We start from the raw sequence: 16,629 nt of genomic DNA on the forward strand, positions 1-16,629 counted from the left end.
CCTGTCTATGAAGTGACTTTTCTCATTTCCCTTTGATCAGGCAGTTCATGGCATATTTGGAAGGACAAGGAGTGATTTGTCTTGCACATGTGTTTTCATTTATTCCTCAAAAGCAGAGCTAAAACATTAAGCGAGAATACAATGAAGTCCAGTGGGCAGACAAGCTTCAAACAGTCTCAAAGGATTTATCTAAGATAAGCTCACTTGTTTATAATCCACATTTTTTAAAGTAGATTATGGAAAATACAGCATGGCTGGATAAATAAGGATGAAAGTGAAATAAAATGATGCCAGGCCGGAGGTCAATTCTGGTAAAGGTTGCGTACATTTCTAAATAATTCACCAAGGGAGGGGGAGGCTTGAGCTTGAGCTTCCTAGTAGCCAATGAAATAAGTGACAGTGTTTGATAGGTAGAGGGTGGGGTGTAAGAACACTTACTTTTGTACTTAGAGCTGAGAGAAATCACATTGCTAGTTCTTTACAAAGCACACATTTTGTAATTAACACTGTCTTTAGTAATATCCTGATCATAATCAGATTATAGGTTTCAGAGGATTATTTTAAATAATATAACTTCCTTCTATTTAAACATTATCCCCTGAGCATCTCTGATGTATAAGTGTGGCAAACTGTAATAATGTGCTCAAATATTTACTGTCCTTCCTTGTCCCTGCCTGCTGCCATGGAGTGTGCAGTGTCTCATCCCATAAGAACATATGCTCCCCAATCCCACTGATACCAAGGTTTGCCACATGATGTGCTTTGGCCAATAAAATGAAAGTGATCCTGAGAACCACTACAGGATTTTGTCATCACTCTTCTCCCTCTGTCTCGAGAAGGTCAAGTGCCAAAGAGGGACTGCATATTCAGCCTGGATCTCAGTACAAAGGTAGAAGTAGGGGTACTGCTGTTGACCTACCATTAACATCAATATGAGCAAAAAATAAACCATTGTAGTAAGCTCCTGAGACTTGGGGGCTATTTGTTACTTCAGCATGACCTAGTAAAAGCTGACTTATACTGCTTTATTTGTGCCTCTGGAGAACACAGAGTTACAAAAACAGAATCCCTATCCTCTGGGAACCTGCAATGTAGTGGGCAGGCTAAAAGTAGATGATTAAAAATTGGCTAAAGGCTATAAGTGCCACTTTTGATTCTCAGGAAGAAGTACCATGGAATCAAGTTAAGATGCAATATAGATAAATAGATAAATCACTTCATCCAGGAGTGGATACTGAGAGAATGAGTGAAGTCGGAGTAGAGAGACAAAACAGGAGCTCACATGGAAGGCTGAATTTAGTAGAGTGTGTTCAGGAAATGGAGAGACAATGTCACAATGGAGCTCTGACTGAGCGGAAGACTGTGATAGGAAATAAATTTGGAAATCAGAGAGAAACTCAGAGAGAGATTCTTAGCGCAGTTTCAACTTTAGGTACAGTGTTTGTTGAGTACCTGCTGTGTACTAGGCATTCTTCTCAGTATTGTACATGTCTTGTCTCATTCAATCCTCATGACAGCGTTGGGAGATGGAGGTTCTAATGCCCATTTTACCCAGAGATGAAGAAACTGAGGCTTGGGTCCCATATTGAACTCGAGTTGGAAGAGGCGAGTCCGGTCTCAAAATGGAGGTAAAACCGCCGCCTGGCCGCCCCCAGCCCGACTCCGGCCGTCGCCGCCACCGCCGGGGGGAGGAGGGCCATGATCCAAAGGAACCAGAACAGTTGAGAAAACTGTTTATTGGTGGTCTGAGCTTTGAAACTACAGATGATAGCTTAAGAGAACATTTTGAGAAATGGGGCACACTTACAGATTGTGTGGTGATGAGAGACCCCCAAACAAAACGTTCCAGGGGCTTTGGTTTTGTGACTTACTCTTGTGTTGAAGAGGTGGATGCAGCAATGTGTGCTCGACCACACAAGGTTGATGGGCGTGTAGTGGAACCAAAGAGAGCTGTTTCTAGAGAGGATTCTGTAAAGCCTGGTGCCCACCTAACAGTGAAGAAAATTTGTGTTGGTGGTATTAAAGAAGATACAGAAGAATATAATTTGAGAGACTACTTTGAAAAGTATGGCAAGATTGAAACCATAGAAGTTACGGAAGACAGGCAGCGTGGAAAAAAGAGAGGCTTTGCTTTTGTAACTTTTGATGATCATGATACCGTTGATAAAATTGTTGTTCAGAAATACCACACTCTTAATGGGCATACTTGTGAAGTGAAAAAGGCCCTTTCTAAACAAGAAATGCAATCTGCTGGATCACAAAGAGGTCGTGGAGGTGGATCTGGCAGCTTTGTGGGTCGTGGAGGAAACTTTGGAGGTGGTGGAGGTAACTTTGGCCGTGGTGGAAGCTTTGGTGGAAGAGGAGGCTATGGTGGTGGAGGTGGTGGCAGCAGAGGTAGTCATGGAGGAGGTGATGGTGGATAGGATGGATTTGGAGGCGACGGTGGTAACTATGGCCGTGGTCCTGGTTACAGTCATAGAGGAGGCTATGGGGGTGGTGGACCGGGATATGGAAACCAAGGTGGTGGATATGGTGGTGGTGGTGGAGGATATGATGGTTACAATGAAGGAGGAAATTGTGGAGGTAACTATGGTGGTGGTGGGAGCTATCATGATTTTGGAAATTATAGTGGACAACAGCCATCAAATGATGGACCCGTGAAGGGGGGCAGTTTTGGTGGAAGAAGCTCGGGAAGTCCCTATGGTGGTGGTTATGGATCTGGGGGTGGAAGTGGTGGATAGGGTAGCAGAAGGTTCTAAAAACTCAGAAGAAAAGGGCTACAGTTCTTAGCAGGAGAGAGAGCGAGGAGTGGTCAGGAAAGCTGCAGGTTACTTTGAGACAGTCGTCCCAAATGCATTAGAGGAACTGTAAAAATCTGCCACAGAAGGAACGATGATCCATAGTCAGAAAAGTTACTGCAGCTTAAACAGGAAACCCTTCTTGTTCAGGACAACTGTTCATAGCCACAGTTGGCAAAAAGTGCAGCTATTGATAAATGCAATGTAGTGTCAATTAGATGTACATTCCTGAGGTCTTTTATCTGTTGTAGCTTTGTCTTTTTCTTTTTCTTTTCATTACATCAGGTATATTGCCCTGTAAATTGTGGTAGTGGTACCAGGAATAAAAAATTAAGGAATTTTTAACTTAAAAAAAAAAAAAGAAAAAGAAACTGAGGCTTAATCCCAAAAAGGAATGGGCAGTAAATGGCAGAACTAAGACCTGATTCTTATGAGTTCCAAAGCCCATCTATCCTTTTGCTACGTGCTCCAGGTATACAGAGAGATAGTGGAAGGTCTTGCATGCTGTGCTAATGACTGTGAACTTCACTGGGTTTGCAGTGGAAAGCTACTGAAGGCTTCTGAAATTAGGAGGAAGGCAATGCTGATCTGGCCCATGGTTTCAGGAAGATAATGTCATCAGTCTTGTAAAGGACAGCTTTAATGTGCTGACCAGGAGCAAAGAACAGGTAGAGTCCAATGGTGACAGTTCCATACATTGGTAGCCAAATAGTCCATTTAGTTATCATATAGGTGAATTTGACTCCAATAAGCCTTGCAAATGTCTACCCAGAAGATCCACAGTCACTATGTCCCAATAGATTAATTTCTTAGAGTTATTTAAAGAACAACAATAGTAACAACCAGTGTAATGAGCCATCTCCTCTTCCTATTTAGGGTAGTTTGCATGCATGTCTACCTGAAGCAGGGGGGTTGGATCCTATGGACTCCCAAGGGACTTCCCATCTTGCAATTATGATACCTCTCCATCTTTATTATTCAGTTGGAAAAACCTAATCAAATTTGCTTTGTCCAGATCTCTGATCATTTATCTACCTGATGGAAGAAAAATGTTGAAATTAAAAGTAAAATCATGGGTATTAGCACTTGGTGGTTTTCTTTGGTCTGCTTCTAGGACTTTCCCAAGGGAAGAAGAGATGGATACTTTATTCCCTCTCCTGGGCATTTGTTCTGTGAAACAATGGGCAGAGACCAAGCCTCAGAAGGGACCAAACAGGACAGAATGTTCAATACAGAAAAATAAGCAAGGGGAGAGGAGAAAGGAAAAGAGGGAATTTTAGCACTTATTAAGGGGGAGTACTTAGTAAAAATCAACAGAAGGATGCTGTGGGTTGGCGGGGCCCCTAATCATGATTTATATAACTGATTTATATAAGATTTATATAAATGATCTGTTTTTGTTCCTGCAAAGACAAATTCTTTGGATGGCATTAACACAGTGGGAAGAATGCATGTTTTCTTCTGATGTTAGGCAGCATTGGTCACCCAAATAAAGAATTTAAGCATAACTTCCCTGGAAGAACAGTGCCTGGCACACAGTAAGTAGGTGCCAAATAAATATTTGTTGTTGAATGAATAAATGAGCTGGGCTCAAGGAGGACTCTAAAAGCTATCTTGTCCCTAAAGTGTGGTATCATCCTGTGACATTTTAAAGACCATCCCCTGAGGACCACCCTGGACACCCCGAAGCAGCAGCTTGATCATTCAAGGGCAGCAGTTCTCAAGGAAGTTAGACCAAGGGCAGTCAATTAGACTTCCCTTTGAACTTGGCTCAATTTCACCTTCAGGCACTTTCACAGCAAAAGGCCAGGCTTCTGACCTCTGAAAACATATAATCACTCCTCCTGCCAAAGGGTTCTTTGACTCAACAATTCAAACCTTAGCTCAAAAAAGAATTAGAGAAAGTGAAAAATGCCACACACATTAAAACACCAACTAATTATGCCTTCTCCCTTCTTCTTTATCTGGGGACATCAAAGAGAGGTTTCTGGCTGTCAACAGTTGATCTGGAAAGAAGCCTGGCTTGCTTTTTCAGATGTCTTCTTTGGTTCAGGCAAAGGGGTCATTAATGGTAGAGATAGTTGGCCCAGAGCAAGCGACAGAGGGGGCCCCAGAAGGGAAGAGGATGTATGTAGGCAGCCTCAAGGATTCACATTTGATGACTTCAGAAGCAAGGTCAGAATTAAGATTCTTTACAAATTTCTCAACTTACTTTCAGCCTCTTGTGTGGGACACTCTGATAAGTAAATGAACTTTTTATTGGCAAAGAGGGGAGGAAGTGTCAGTGCCATTTTTGAATGTATATTTGGAGATTTTAAGGGAAAAAATGGGTTTATGCTATTTTTAAAAGCTCTATTTTTGCAGAATAGGTACTAAGCATTGTTGCTCCTGAAATACATCAACACCTTCATTCTAGCCTCAGTTGGTATTTTGAGGAGCATGCAGACTCTTAGCAGAGAGGGGTTGGAGCTTATGACAAGGTCTGTAATCACTACATTTATTATAGCATTGGCTTTCCCTCAGCGTGGGTTATTTCAAGGCAGTGGACAGATAAACGTGCCAATTCATCGTGAAAGAGATATTACAATCAAACATTTTATAACTTACAGAAACAACTAGCCTGACATTAAATCCAAATAGACCCATTTAGTGTATTTTCCCTATAAGATGCTGAACAATTCTAGTGGAATGACACCAAAACAGATCCCAATGTCCATGGGTCATAACTGGATTCTCTCGTGTTTTGTCAAGTAAATGTACTTTTTGTGTCTTCTTAAAAGATGAGAATGGTGGAAGTTCCCTTTTGTCAACCCTAAATTCAATTCTGTACCATATATCCTGGACAAGCCAATATTTTCAAAATTAGAAATTATTGTAAAAAGTATGCATGATGAACAAAATATTAAAATATTTCAATGGAAGCAGGATCCACAGGATAAATTAGGGTGAGGTGAGAGAGGTGAGTCCTGCATGTACAGGATTACATCCTGTCTTCACTTAAATTTCTGATATTTTGTTCATTGTTGACTTGGGACATTAACTTTGATGTTTTATGTATTGCATTAAAATATCCCTTATTTTGTCTACCAAGTTTTTTGTCACCCCTTTATATTGTGGGGTGACTCCCTTACCAGTCCCCACTCTGCTGTGCATGCCTTTTAAGGTTACCCTACTCAGGGAGGTATGTTGTGATATAATTGAAGACATGTATCCTCTTTCTCCTCAAAGTTTGTTGCATCACATTACAAGAACTGCACGGATCAGAGCTTTCTGACAATCCAGTTCTTGGGGCTCTGGCCTGAGTTTCATGGCCCTCTCCTACCTTGGTGTAAGATGGAGGATTTCTCATTTGGTTTCTTGACAAGATGTGCCAGGTGTGTGCCCAGATCCTTTGGGGACCTTGCTTGTCTCGAAGAACAATCTGGCAATGTGCTCTGGCTTTGTCATACATTAATCCAGAAAAATATATCTTCTACTTCCTAGATGAATATCGGTGTGTGGTGGGAGAACAATCAACAGACAGAGATCCCGTGCACTGGGCAGAAACCTAGAGATGGAATCAGAAGACGTGGGTTATTTGTGGAGCACTGCCATGATTTCCCTGCATAACTTTCTTCCTCCATTTTCTCAGGGGTTTAAAGGTGAGGGAGGGTACTCCTGGGTCAGCAGTCAGCAAACTACTGCCTGTGGGTCAAATCCTATTTTTGTATGATGCCCATGAGTTAAAAATGTTTTTTACATGAATGGTTTAAAAGTCAAAGGAAGAATAATATTTTATGACACATGGTGAAAAGTACATGAAATTCAGTTTCCAGTGTCCATCAATAAAGTTTCTTTGGAACATAGGCATGGTCATTCATTTATCTATTGTCTGTGACTACTTATACTCTACACAACAGTAGGACTGAGTAGGTGCAATGAAGACTATATGGCCCACAAAGCCTAAAATACTTACTGCCTGCCCCATTATAAGAAAAAGTTTGCTGACCTCTGACCAAGATCATCATGAATGTTGTTTCAGCTTTAGAAATATAATAATCCAAAGTCGTTTGTTGGGGCCAATGATGGCGACCCAGTACCCCTCCACCTCCCCAGCTGACCGTGGTCTTTGGACAGCACTTCAGGAGTTTCCTTTTCTTATTTGTAAAAAAACAAAGAGGGAGGAACCATTTAGCTGTACTGGAAAACCCAAAACAAAAACAGGAAAGAGTTTCCATTATAAAGTATAGTAATTAATTATAAATTAATTGATTCAATTGATAGATGAACTGATTTATACCTTTATTCCTTCCAAGAGAAGGCCAATATATCTGCAATACAGATAAAATTAAAGTGGCAAGAAGATGGCTAAATATCAATATATTCTAGTGTGTGTGTTTATGTTCATGCATTCAAGTAAGAAACTCTCTGGCAGTCTGTTACGGAGCTAATAATTCAGCCTACACATATTAATTAAGTACTTAATAAGTGTAAAGCATTGCTCTGTGTCCTATATGCATACAAGAAAGGCAGAAGACAATCTCTGTCCTTAAGGAGCTTATTGTCCAGATGGAATGATAGGATTTAAAAGTAAAACAACTAAGAGTCAACCAAAATGTCCTATGATACCAGAGAGAGAATATTTGACTGGGATTCGAGTAATCTGGATTGCAGTGCATAAGCCATCAACACGCACACAGCCCCATGATTACAAGCAAGCCATTCCCTGTCTCTGGGCCTCAGAAGGTGATGATAGTAGTGTGAATAGATGATGTCTAATGCATTGTAAAGAGCAGGACAGGAGGGATCTGCTACATAATCTACGAAAAGTCCAATAAAACAATGTATTGGGTGCTGTGCTCTACACCAGGACTGCAGAGTCCAGCCCTCAGTGAATGAATGTCTCATAAGGGAAATAATGGTTCAGAGGGATACTTATAGCCCTGTGCAGGAAATGCACTGGCAGAGTTAAGCTCAGGGGACAGTGGACTCCCAGAGAAGGGACAGCTGGACAGGTGCCTAGGAGACCTTTCTGAATGAGGCTGTGCCTGCAATCTAAATAAAAGCTTAAAATGAGATGGCCTGATGATCAGCAATCCTACTCCTGGGCATTTACCTGGAGAAAACTCGAATTCAAAAAGATACGTGAACCCCTATGTTCACAGCTGCACTATCTACAATAGCCAAGACAGAGAAACAATAGAAATGTCCATCTACAGATGAATGGATAAAGAAGATGTGGTGTATATATACACGGAATATTACTCAGCCATAAAAAATAACAAAATAGTGGTATTTGCAGCAACATGGATCGACCTATAGATTATCATATTAAGTGAAGTAAGTCAGAAAGAGAAAGACAATTATCATATGATATCACTTACATGTGGAATCTAAAATATGACACACGTGAACCTATCTATGAAACAGAAACAGACTCACGGACACAGAGAACAGACTTGTGGTTGCCAAGGGGGAGGGGGGTGGGGGAGGGATGAATGGGGAGTTTGGGATTAGCAGGTGCAAACTCGTATACATAGTATGGATAAACAGCAAGGCCCTACTCTGTAGCACAGGGAACTATGTTCAACATCCTGTGATAAACTATAATGGAAAATAATATAAAGAATAATGTATACATATATGTATAACTGGATCACTTTGCTGGACACCAGAGACTAACACACCATGGTAAACCAACAAAACTTCTATGGCATAACTGTTAAAACAAAGAAATAAATAAAATGAGATGACCTGGATGATGTAGGGGAAGGAGGTTTTCCTTGCAGAGGGTAATGACTTGACCAAAAACAGGGAGACAGCAGGAACAACAAATGACCACATTAAAGAGGAAAAGTATAACGTACTGTGTGTAGGGAAGTGTTCATTCATTCACACATTTGACACATTTCACAGTGTGCCAGGCCCAGTCCTAGGCTCCGGGGCCACTCTGTAGGACTCAACAAAGTCTTTGACCCCTGGGAGCTTACATTCTAGCAGAGAAAAAGGGCAATAAAGAAAGAGATACTGTAATTTAAAAGAAAGATAACAGTTACAGAGAAAAATAAAATGAGTGAAGGGGGTGGAGTGTGATTTGCTGTTTTAGATAAGTGGTCAGGAAAGCCCTGTCTGGGGAGGTGAGATTGTATAACAATTAAAAATTCATAATAACCATTCAAAACAAGTAACAGTTGCTGAGGTATGCAGGGAGAGGTCAGGAGTGGTCTGAGGGGCAGATTACAGACGGTCTTAAGCCTGGAGTTGATGGATGACCATCAATGGGTACCGATGCAGTAACATGGTCAGTTTTCAATGTTATGAGCATCACTGGAGTATCCGTGAAGAAGATGGAGAAAGAAGTCCAAGGGGATGCTTTTCCAGGGCCCAGGAAGGCCAGGCTGAGCCCTGATCCAGGGTGGGCAACAGGTCAGACATGGGGTGAGCCAGCTCCCTGAGGCGAAGTAAGTTGGAGACCCCAGGGGGTGTGAAGGAGAGACTGAGGGGCTCAGACCCCCAAAGAGCTTATGTTAGGTAGAGCAAAAGCAGAGTTACCCCTAGGGCATGGGCGTTTGCTTTTCTTGACAGGATGAGGAAGGTGTTTAAACAGAATCCTTTGGGGTCCAGCTTAGCTTTGAGGAATCATCTGGCCGCTGCCTGCTCTGGCTCACAAAGGTCAAAAGTGACTGAGATATGGCAAGTGCGGAGAGTGAGGGAAAAGAGCCCCTTCACAAAGAGGGTGTAGGTATGTAAAGCAGCCCCTGATGATGTCACTGGAAAAATGAAGGCCTTGGTCGTTTCCTTTCTTCCACAACTGGAGCTACAGACAGCACAGTAACTTCTAGGATTTAACTGACTTCCACCACTAGGCCCTTTGGTAAGAAACTTCCATGTCCATCATGAGCTTCTTTATCTGCCAAATCCTTACTCTCATCCTGAGCACCCTAACTGGGTGCTGTGGTCTAGATAGAATTGTGGGGACAGCCCTGAGCAAGGTGAACGTGGGATGCTGGCAGCCACCAGTGACCCTCAAAGGCAGGGAAACTCTTTAGGGTTTGTCTACTAAGCTTCTCTCTTTTCACAGGAATCCCTTTCAAAGGGCATCCTTGAGCACCTACTAAATACCAAGGGCCATGCCCCAGATATTGGGGTGACTAAGATAATGGTCCATATATAGCTATTGGGTTAATCCATTGATTGGTTGCCCAATAAATTTGTTTAAAATAAACCTTTACACTATCGCTCACGTATCTGCTTTTCCCAATTGTGTTGATTTTCCAGCAATTAGCAACACAGCTACTACTCTTACCCTCCTACTCTTACCAAAACCCATACTTGGAGAAATGATAAAGAAAAGTATGTGAAGCACATGTTATTTATCCACTCATGGAAGTTGCTATGTTGAGTTAAGGTCTTTTATCAAAGCCAAATCCCTGGAAAGCTACCGACTTGGACCACTCTATCTAGCCCCTTGCCAAATCACCTCCGTTGAGTTGTATTTTGTTACATCTCTGCTGTTTACTGAGAGTCATTATGGAAAACAGTCATATGAAATTGGGTATGCATTTATTCTAGAAGCTAGTGTGTTGGACTTTGTCCATGACGATAACTAGCTCTCCCCAGAGGATTTGGTGTGTGCCCTCTTTTCTTAAAAACAAAACAAAAATAAAAACACACGTTTACCATTGACTATACTTTCCCTTTGCCTTGGCTGCCAGGAAACTCAGGGGCAAATTGGCAAACAGCTGGAGTCATTATAAAAGCCCTGGTGGTGAGCTGATGCTATGTTCCCCTCCTCCTTTTCACCATATTGAATTTCCATTTTTGGTCATTCATTGATTAACTTATATGAGAATCCTTCACACATTTTCCCCGGTCCAAAGAGGTGGGCTATGTTTAAGATGGAATTAAAGACAATATTGTCTTATCTTTGTGATTTTTTTCATATGTGTATAATAATAATATAATAATTATTATAATTAATAATAATCTTTTAAGCTAGATTCTAAACTCTAGAGAGAAGGGGAAAGATTTTTTACTGCCTGCAATTTCTAGAACAGTGCTGGGCTCACAGAAGATGCTTAATGACTGTTATTAATTGCTGAACACTTAGCAGACGTCTGATGCATGTCATGCTTTGGCCATACTTTCACTGGGCATCAGCCTTCCTGTTTTATCACACTATGCCTCCTTTGGCCTCATTCCACAGGTGGAGACAGCACCCTGATAGAATCCATCCTTCCTTCCTTGTGTTCAGGCACAGATGATGAATGAGGGTCTTGGGAGGCAGAGACCTTTCCTGTTCCACCTTGTTGGCCCTCATGCCCTGGCTTAGTGCTTGGCACAGAGTAGGTACTCAATAATATTTTCTGAATGCTTTGTCCTGTCTAAAAGCAAAGATAATGCTAATCCCACCAGCTTCTACCTATGTTAGAGGGGATCTGTTTTTTATCCTGAACTTTGTTCTGGGCTTTTCATATTTTAATTAAAAGGAATAATGCAAATTAATTTTCAGGTATAATAATAGTCATCATTGTATAGCTGACTTTTTCCCTGGATCTTCCCAGATACCCCCCATGCTTACATCTTGCTTGTGTTATGTATGCGGTGCCCAGGGGGCAGGACTGCAGTGAACTTTCTGGCTGCTCTAGCACCAGCATGGTGAATTAAAAAGGCTTTGCTCTGGGAATGCCAGTTAGTTTCCTGGTAAATCCCTCTGGTGAGAGGGATTTTAAAGACCTTCCTGGAGGGTCTAGAGGCCCTGGAATTCTGTTGCTCTGCATTCATTCACTATTCCCTCCTCTCTGTTCCAACATCAGGACTGTCCTGGAGCAAAAATAGGATGGTGGAGGGTGATGGATCCCTGAGATGGCTGAGCCCCTCCTGGGAAGTAGGCTCTGTGTTAGGTGGTGTCTAGAGCATCTTGATAAGGTCTGTGATACTCCTGGGACAACTATCCCATTTTTATACACAAGAAGCTCAGAGAAATTAGTGACTTGCCCAAGATTTCATAATTGCTTTTGGAAGAGCTGGGATTCAAACCTTCTTATCTGCTTGATTCCAAAGCACACAATCTTCTTCCCACACCCTGACGTTGGCACAGATTTTCCCCCATGGACCCAATCCCCTCTCCCTCTGCAGAACCCCATCCCATCCTTACACTATTGCTTCTATGTGGCTCTTTCCATTGGGCGGAAGGCAAACTTTTGTCTGTTCTTCCCTCCATCTGCACCTCCCTACAACCCCCCCATTCCATCCTGACCACTGGAATGAAAGTAAGACTGAGAGGGTGGCTTCTGCCACAAAGCTTGACATTGACTCACTACTCTACTCAGATGGCAGGGGACAGAGTTAAAGAAAACATCAGATGTGCCCATCAGATTTTTATAATCTGTTAGGCTGAGCAATATGATATTGCCAGCGTTTGCTTATTTTTGACAATTCCATAGGTTCGACCTAACAGTAAAACCACAGGAGGAGAGCCATCATTTAGCAAGTACATGCATTAATTTATGCCTGTGTTAGCCGATTTAGACTCATCAAGTAGTTTACCTTTTACAACACTGCATCCCTAAGGACCTGAGATCCAGAGAGGTCACTTTGTTTGCCCAAGGTCGCACTTTCTGGAAGCATCAGAGCCGTGATTCTCACCCTCATTTCCTTGACTCTGAAACCCATGTCCACGCGCCAGTTGTAGCAGGGCTGGGCTCTGCCTTTCGAATGATCAGGGTTCTGAGTGGAGGTTCCTTGGGGCTGATGGTCGCAGGCCCTAGAAGTTAGTGTTTTCTGGTATCACTGGATACTCATAATCAAGGGTGAGAGTCAGAATATCTTGAAGTCAATAAGGCTTGGGCACTGATCAATCAGAGCTGGCACTCCAAATCAGAATGGGTGCTGGCTGTAAACCACTAGAAATGTCTTCTGGGGATGTGCAACCCTGCTGAAAACAGAGGGGTGGCAGTTGTCACTATTCTGGTTTTCTGTTTGTCATTGTTTACAGGGCACTCTTAGTTTGGACTATCGCACAGCTAAACTTTACTCTCTTCCCACCCTCCCCACATGGCTGTGCCCATACTTTGCTTTCTCACTCCCTGATGTTGGGCTTGGCCATGACTGGGCTTAGCCACTGGATTGCCAGTGGACATGATACAATCAGACTCCTTAGATGTGCTTGCCCTTCTCTGGAATTGTGTCCTAATGTGCTTGGTGTGGCCACCGCCCCTCCAGCCTGGGACCCAGAACGAATACACACTGAGTGGACATGAATCCAATCTACAGCCTAAGACCATATCCAGCCAACACGCAGCCTGCAGCAAGCCTCGCTCAACAGAACCGTAGTGAACCTGAGGCCAGGGAGCATGAGAATAAATATTTACTGTTGCTAGCACTGAGCTGAGATGATTTGTTCTGCAGCATTGTTGTTGCAACTGCTAACTAAGGCAGAATTGTGAAGCTTAGAGCGTGGCCTTTGGAATTGCATAGTCCTTTGTTTGAACATGGGTTCTGCCTCTTCTTGGCAGTGTGAGCTTGGATTCCTTAGCTTTAGATGCCCCATGTAGAAAATATTTATGTTTCTTTTTCCTGCAGGACTTTTGCTTTAAGCAACGGATACACGCTACTCTACACAAAATAGATAAACATCAAGGACCTACTGTATAGCACAGGGAACTGTATTCAATACCTTGTAATAACCTATAATGGAAAAGCATCTGGAAAATTATATATATATACATATGTGTACACCTGAAACTAATACAACATTAAAAATCAACCATACTTCAGTAAAATGTTGTTTGCTTCAAAAATTTAAAAAAAAAGAGTTTCAAACAAGGGGGCCGTGATTGTGTTCATGCATAATGGTAGCAACAATAAATGCATAATTCTCTAATAGTTAAGTAATTATATATTATATAGTCCCTCCCCTGGAACCAAGCTCTCTTATTTCCTCTGGATTCCATGGTAAACACTGTTACACATTATTATACATCCTATTTGTCTCACTGACACCAGTGAGCATTGGTGATAAAGGGTAAGATACATAAGCAGCAGTACAGAGGATGCAAAACTCTAAGCCAGCATTTTGGACAAGGACGCCTGGGGGGTGTTAATAATGACATCAGATGGTAACTAACATCACCACCACCACAACTGCTTCCTTTTTTGAGTACCTCCCTGGGTTAGGCCTCGTGTGTGCATTACCTCACCCATTCTTTTCACAATCAGACTCTGGAGGAAGCATTTTTATCCCCATTTTTCAAACATGGAAATCAAGGCTCAGAGACGCTAATTGATTTGCATAAGGTCACACAGCTAATAGGTGGTAGAGTGAGCATAGAATCCCGACCCGACTCCACCTCCTTCCTCATAGCACATGAGATGCCTTTGTGATGGACTGAATGTTTGTGTCTTTCCAAAATGTACGTGTTGAAGCCGTAGCCCTCAGTGTGGTTGTGACTTGAGATGGGGCCTCTAAGGTAGTAATTAAGGTTAAATAAGGCCATAAGGGTGGAGCCCTGATCCCATAGAATTAGTGGCCTTTAAGAAGAGATTCCAGAGAGCTTGCGAGCTTTCCCACTTTCTCTCTCCCCTCTACCCCTCCGCCTCCTACATGGACCTAAGGAAGGACCCTAGGGAGATGATGGCCATCTACAAGCCAGGAAGAGAGCTCTCACCAGAAAGCAAATTGACCAGAACCTTGATCTTGGACTTCTAGACTTGAGAAATGTTAGAAAATAAATTTCTGTTGTTTAAGCCCCCCAGGCCATGATGCTCTGTTATAGCAACCCAAGCCACCAAATACAGCCTTAAAAACCTTCAATGTGTGCATTCATTCATGTGCCTCCCACCCCACCCCACCCAGGGCACAGGAAGGGTCAGGGTGTCTCTGTGCCCACTGCCTTTGTGCACAGGTGGCAATGACATGCCAGTGGCAGCAGCAACAGAACGGACTTCAGCCTGACACTTTTGGCTCCAGGAAGGACATTATCCAGATTATGCATTGTTTTCCCCTCATGGAAATTAGCTGCTGCTTCTTGTATACATAACTAATAATGAGCAGCGATAGTCTCCCCATTGGAGCCTGATTAGGACCTTGGAGATACCTGGTACTGAACCTGGGCTGGCCTGTAGCCACGGCAGAGATCACCGCCTTCCGCATTTCCTGGTGAAACGTGCCTTACGCAGACGTTCCATTTTCATTACCTGCGTGTGTGTCTTCTATCGTTTCTCTCCTAACTAAAGGGAATTCCCTGTAACTGGTGGGTTTGGGGGACAAGGAGGTAAGGATCTGGGGACATGAGCAGAGTTGCAGGGAAAAATGAGACGCCCAGACCCCTGCTCATGGTCTGTCCTCAGCCTTTGCATCTGCTGGAAGGCACATGTTGGACCTGGAAATATCTCCAGCCCATTTCACTGGACCTGGTCATTCCAGTTTGTCTGACTGTCCTGTGGGCAGGAAAAATACAAAGGAAATGCTGGCACAAAAAAACTAAATCAAAGAAAGACAAGAGGAAAGACCAAATCCTGTCGAATGTCCACAACATCCGGCAAAGAGTTGGGGATAAAAGGGCGACAGCAACCTGCCTCTGGGTTGGATATCTCCCTGCAGCCATGGGGTGGATGCCTCCATGGTTCTATATGCTTTGCGCTCTCAGACTGGACGACCAGAGAGACTTCTTTCCTGGCATTTCAAGTGTTTCATTTCCTTCTTCACATGTTTTAAAATTAAGGACACGCATCCCCCTGCCGAGGCCCAGTCAAAACGCGTTTGCCTTCAGATCGCAGCAATTAGCCCAACTACAGTTGGTTGTCTGAGAATCACAGGTGGTCCTTGTCAACAAAGAGAGGGGAAACCGGGTAGGGGTGGAGAATTCTAAGAAGACCCAACCCTGGCCGTCCTTTTGCTGTTGGTCCGCTGAGCCTCGGAAAGGCACATGTGTTGCTGTGCGTTTTGCCAACGATAATAAAGATCAGGCGCTGGCGGTCAACAGCATTAGGAGCCTCACGTGTATGACGTCATCTAACCACCAGACACAATCTCTCAGGTCAGACTTCTTGCAGATCTCTCAGATGAAGGAACCAAAGCGAAGGGCTTTGAAATCGTGTGTCCAAAGCCATGTGGCAGAGCCGGCGTTGGAGCTGGGGATGACGGGACTCAGGATGTCACTGTCCCATCCCTCCCACCACTGCAGAATCAGCCGCGAGCTTACTGGAGGGGGAAGCATGGATCCGAGAGGGAAAGAAGCTGGGTATGCTTTACTGTGGCAAGAAATTTAGAAAAAATAAGAAGCAGCGGTTATAGTGTTTCACAGTGAACGATACCCAAAGACGAAACAGCAGAAGAGGTAAAGTGGTAGAAATAGTGCAGCCACGTTGAAGGTAAAAGTGACTGCTTTTTAGGACAGGAGTGCCAACCCCATCGCTCTGCAGGGTGGGGAGGCTTTCACCCAGAAAGGGAGGATGGGGTGGCCTTGACAACTCCTATGACACTCCTCCCCCCCCCGCCCCGCCCCCGCCCCAGCAAGTTCCAGGCTGCGGGAGGCTGAGCGGCTGCCAAGAATGCCCTCTTCTGGTGATGCTCTCAAAGCCCAGGATGACAGCAAGGCAGGCGGCCGGAGACCTGTGTTTTCCGAAACCTGGGTAGATTCTCTCCAGCAGACAGAGTTTTACTCAAGCAAATAGCACTATCCTCTCTTTTCCTCTTCATCCCCACAACTAGCGATAGATCAATTCTTTTAATAAGGTGAGATAGACAATGGTAAAGAGTTGGAATAATACTCTCTATGTCATCTGTATATTTATGATAGCTCAAAGACATGGGTGTGTGGATCTAATTAAAAATGTGAAAGGGCTTAGC

At 43.3% G+C, this 16,629-nt stretch overlaps 1 pseudogene; it reads left to right on the plus strand.

The window, feature by feature from the left end:
* The first annotated feature begins 1,582 nt into the window (after positions 1–1,582).
* Positions 1,583–2,946, plus strand: LOC132488986 (heterogeneous nuclear ribonucleoprotein A3-like; annotated as a pseudogene).
* The last annotated feature ends 13,683 nt before the right edge of the window (positions 2,947–16,629 follow it).

This window comes from Mesoplodon densirostris, chromosome 4 (genome assembly GCF_025265405.1).
Source record: "Mesoplodon densirostris isolate mMesDen1 chromosome 4, mMesDen1 primary haplotype, whole genome shotgun sequence".
Lineage (NCBI taxonomy): Eukaryota > Metazoa > Chordata > Mammalia > Artiodactyla > Ziphiidae > Mesoplodon > Mesoplodon densirostris.